The sequence below is a fragment of the Triticum aestivum genome, chromosome 1A (genome assembly GCF_018294505.1).
Source record: "Triticum aestivum cultivar Chinese Spring chromosome 1A, IWGSC CS RefSeq v2.1, whole genome shotgun sequence".
NCBI lineage: Eukaryota > Viridiplantae > Streptophyta > Magnoliopsida > Poales > Poaceae > Triticum > Triticum aestivum.
Window position 1 is genome coordinate 465,499,508 of NC_057794.1, and position 5,657 is coordinate 465,505,164.

Genomic DNA, 5,657 nt, shown 5'->3' on the forward strand with positions numbered 1-5,657 from the left:
GATCATGAAAGTCCAGCCCGTAGTAGAACATGAGACCACGGACGAATGGATGGAGGGGAAACCCCAGTCTGCGGAGGAAGTGGTGGAGGAAAACTACCCTCTCGTGAGGTTCCGAGGTAGGGACGATCTGCCCCGCAGCGGGCAGCCGATGCGCGATATTTGCGGCTAAGTATCCGGCTCCGCGCAGCTTCTAGATATGTCCCTGCGTAACGGAGGAAGCCATCCATTTGCCTCCCGCCCCAGACATGTTTGGAGAAGGTTGAGGGAAGGGATGTGGACTTGGGTGTTGGAGCTCGAGTGTGCGAAAATGGATGAGCAAAGGAGGAAGAAGGCATGGATGAAAAGGTGAATCCTTATCCCTTTATATGGGCGAACGGAACTATGCGTCCCCACTAGCCTGGTAAAACTCGCTTATCCCCCAAGCGCCGTAATCGATGGCACGGTTGGGTTACCCACGCCCGTATTGATGAGAATCCCGTGATAAGGGGACACGATCTTTGCTTTGACAAGACGTGTCAAAAAACTGCCTCGCGTTATGTGCGGGGCCAGTTAAAGGAAACGGTTCGAATAATCACCGGGCCATGGCATAATGTCGTGTTGCCAAAACAAGTCAGCAAATTAGATTTGCGGAAATATTATTCTCTCTACGGTGGTATGTGGAACTTATTTTGCAGGGTCGGACACTATCCTTGTATTCAAATTCTTCTGTGAGGTATTCGAAGGAGGAACCTGCCTTGCAATGCCGAAGACAATACTGCGCGCCGGACTCATCGTCATTGAAGCCTGGTTCAGGGGCTACTGAGGGAGTCCTGGATTAGGGGGTCTCCGGACAGCCGGATTATATCCTTTGGCCGGACTGTTGGACTATGAAGATACAAGATTGAAGACTTCATCTCGTGTCCGGATAGGACTCTACTTGGCGTGGAAGGCAAGCTAGGCAATACGGATATGGATATCTCCTCCTTTGTAACTGACCTTGTGTAACCCTAACCCTCTCCGGTGTCTATATAAACCGGAGGGTTTTAGTCCGTAGGACACAACAGACAATCATACCATAGGCTAGCTTCTAGGGTTTAGCCTCTCCGATCTCGTGGTAGATCTACTCTTGTACTACCCATATCATCAATATTAATCAAGCAGGACGTAGGGTTTTACCTCCATCAAGAGGGCCCAAACCTGGGTAAAACGTTGTGTCCCCAGCCTCCTGTTACCATCCACCTTAGACGCATAGTTCGGGACCCCCTACCCGAGATCCGTCGGTTTTGACATCGACAATCATCATAGTGATGTTCACCATTGAAAACTACTCCATCTCACGTGATGATCGGACATGGTTTAGTTGATATGGATCACGTGATCATTTAGATGACTAGAGGGATGTCTATCTTAGTGGGAGTTCTTAAGTAATATGATTAATTGAACTTTAGTTTATCATGAACTTAGTCCTGATAGTTTTTGCATATCTATGTTGTAGATCAATAGCTCGCGTATAGCTCCCCTGTTTTATTTTTGATATGTTCCTAGAGAAAAATTAAGTTGAAAGATGATAGTAGAAATGATGTAGACTGGATCCGCAATCTGAGGATTGTCCTCATTGCTGCACAGAAGAATTATGTCCTTGATGCACCGCTAGGTGATGGACCTTTTGCAGAATCAGATGCACACGTTATGAACATTTTGGCAAGCTCGGTATGATGACTACTTGATAGTTTAGTGCACCATGCTTTACGGCTTAGAACCGGGACTTCAAAAACGTTTTGAATGCCATAGAGCATATAAGATGTTCCAAGAGCTGAAATTGGTATTTCAGAGTCATGCCCGAGTCGAGAGGTATGAGACCTCTGACAAGTACTTTGCCTACAAGATGTAGGAGAATAGCTCAACCAGTGAGCATGTGCTCGGAATGTCTGAGTACTACAATCGCTTGAATCAAATGGGAGTTAATCTTCCAGATAAGATAGTGATTGATAGAGTTCTCTAGTCAATATCACCAATTTACTAGAACTTCATGATGAACTATAATATGCAAGGGATGATGAAAATGATTCCCGAGCTCTTCATAATGCTAAAATCGGTGAAGGTAGAAATCAAGAAAGAGCATCAAGTGTTGATGGTTAACAAGACCACTAGTTTCAAGAAAAGGGGCAAAGGAAATGAAATGGAACTTCGAGAAAGAATGGCAAGCAAGTTGCCACTCCCGTGAAGAACCCAAAGCTAGACCTAAGCCTAAACTGAGTGCTTTTACTGCAAATGGAATGGTCACTAGAAGCGGAACTACCCCAAATACTTGGCGGATAAGAAGGATGGCAAGGTGAAAGGTATATTTGATATACATGTTATTGATGTGTACTTTACTAGTGTTCATAGTAACCCCATGATATTTGATACTGGTTCAGTTGCTAAGATTAGTAACTCAAAACAGGAGTTGTAAAATGAACAGAGACTAGTTAAGGGTGAGGTGACGATTTGTGTTGGAAATGATTCCAAGGTTGATAAGATCACCATCGCACACTCTTTTTACCTTCGGGATTAGTGTTGAACCTAAAATAAATGTTATTTGGTGTTTTGCGTTGAGCATTAATATGATTGGATAATATTTATTGCAATACGGTTATTCATTTAAGTCCAAGAATAATTGTTGTTCTGTTTACATGAATAAAACCTTCTATGGTCATACACTTAATATAAATGGTTTATTGAATCTCGATCGTAGTGATACACATATTCATAATATTGATGCCAAAAGATGCAAGGTTGATAATGATAGTGCAACATACTTGTGGAACTGCCGTTTAGGTCATATTAGTGTAAAGCGCATGAAGAAACTCCATGCGGCTGGACTTTTGGAATCACTTGATTATGAATCACTTGATGCTTGCGAACCATGCCTCATGGGCAAGATGACTAAGTCCATTCTCTGGAACAATGGAGCCAGCAACAAACTTATTAGAAATAATACATAATGATGTATGCGGTCCGATGAGTGTTGATGCTCGCGGAAGGTATCGTTATTTTCTGACCTTCACAGATGATTTGAGCAGATATGGGTATATCTACTTAATGAAACACAAGTTTGAAACATTTGAAAAGTTCAACAATTTCATAGTGAAGTGGAAAATCATCGTAACAAGAAAATTAAGTTTCTACGATCTGATCGTGGAAGTGAATATTTGAGTTATGAGTTTGGTCTTCATTTGAAACAATGCGGAATAGTTTCGCAACTCACGCCACCTGGAACACCACAGCGTAATGGTGTGTCCGAATGTCGTAACCGCACTTCATTAGATATGGTGCGATCTATGATGTCTCCTACTGATTTACCGCTATCATTTTGGGGTTATGCATTAGAGACAACTGCATTCACGTTAAAAAGGCTACCATCGAAATCCGTTGAGATGACACCATATGAACTGTGGTTTGGCAAGAAACCCAAGTTGTCGTTTCTTAAAGTTTGGGGCCGCGATGCTTATGTGAAAAAACTTCAACCTGATAAGCTCGAACCCAAATCGGAGAAATGCGTCTTCATAGGATACCCAAAAGAGACTGTTGGGTACACCTTCTATCACAGATCCGAAGGTAGGATATTCGTGGCTATGAATGGCTCCTTTCTAGAGCAGGAGTTTCTCTCGAAAGAAGTGAGTGGGAGGAAAGTAGAACTTGATGAGGTAACTATACCTTCTCCCTTATTGGAAAGTAGTTCATCACAGAAATCAGTTCTAGTGATTCCTACACCAATTAGTGAGGAAGCTAATGATGATGATCATGAAACTTCAGATCAAGTTACTAGCGAACCTCGTAGGTCAACCAGAGTATGATGCACACCAGAGTGGTACGATAATCATGTTCTGGAAGTCATGTTACTTGACCATGACGAACCTACGAACTATGAGGAAGCGATGATGAGCCCAGATTCCGCAAAATGGCGTGAGGCCATGAAATCTGCGATGGGATCCATGTATGAGAACAAAGTATGGACTTTGATTGACTTGCCCGATGATCGGTGAGCCATTGAGAGTAAATGGATCTTCAAGAGGAAGGAGGGCGCTGATAGTAGTGTTACTATCTACAAAGCTCGAATTGTCGCAAAAGGTTTTCGACAAGTTCAAAGTGTTGACTACGATGAGATTTACTCACTCGTATCGATGCTTAAAAGTCTATCTGAATCATGTTAGTAGTTGCCGCATTTTATGAACTCTGGCAAATGGATGTCAAAACTATATTCCTTAATGGATTTCTTAAAGAAGAGTTGTATATGATACAACTAGAAGGTTTTGTCGATCCAAAAGGTGCTGACAAAGTGAGCAAGCTCCAACGATCCATTTATGGACTGATACAAGCCTCTCGGAGTTGGAATATACGCTTTGATAGTATGATCAAAGCATATGGTTTATACATACTTTTGGAGAAGCCTGTATTTACAAGAAAGTGAGTGGGAGTAGTACATCCTTTTTGATAAGTATATGTGAATGACATATTGTTGATCGGAAATGATGTAGAATTTTCTAGAAAGCATGAAGAAGTGTTTGAAAGGAGTTTTTCAATGAAAGACCTCGGTGAAGTTGCTTACATATTAGGCATCAAGATCTATAAAGATAGATCAAGACGCTTGATAAGACTTTCAATGAGTACATACCTTGATAAGATTTTGAAGAAGTTCAAAATGGATCAGTCAAAGAAGGAGTTCTTTCCTGAGTTGTAAGGTGTGAAGTTGAGTAAAGACTCAAAACCCGACCACGGCATAAAATAGAAAGAGAATGAAAAGTCATTCCCTATACCTCAGTCATAGGTTCTATAAAGTATGCTATGCTGTGTACCAAACCTACTATATACCTTAGCATGATTTTGGCAAGGGAGTACAATAGTGATCTAGGTGTAGATCATTGGACAACGGTCAAAATTATCCTTAGAGGACTAAGGAAATATTTCTCGGTTATGGAGGTGACAAAAAGTTCGTCGTAAAGGGTCATGTCGATGCAAGCTTTGACATTGATCCGGATGACTCGAAGTCTCAATCTGGATACATATTGAAAGTGGGAGCAATTAGCTAGAGTAGTTCCGTGTAGAGCATTGTAGACATAGAAAATTTGCAAAATACATGTGGCTCTGAATGTAGCAGACCCGTTGACTAAACTTCTCTCGCAAGAAAAACATGATCACACCTTAGTACTCTTTGGGTGTTAATCACATAGCGATGTGAACTAGATTATTGACTCTAGTAAACCCTTTGGGTGTTAGTCACATGGAGATGTGAACTAATCACATAAAGATGTGAACTATTGGTGTTAAATCACATGAAGATGTGAACTAGATTATTGACTCTAGTGCAAGTGGGAGACTGAAGGAAATATGCCCTAGAGGCAATAATAAAGTTGTTATTAATATTTCCTTATATCATGATAAATGTTTATTATTCATGCTAGAATTGTATTAACCGGAAACTTAGTACATGTGTGAATACATAGACAAAACAGAGTGTCCCTAGTATGCCTCTACTTGACTAGCTCGTTAATCAAAGATTGTTAAGTTTCCTGACTATAGACATGTGTTGTCATTTGATGAACGAGATCACATCATTAGGAGAATGATGTGATGGACAAGACCCATCCGTTAGCTTAGCATATTGATCGTTCAGTTTTATTGATATTGCTTTCTTCATG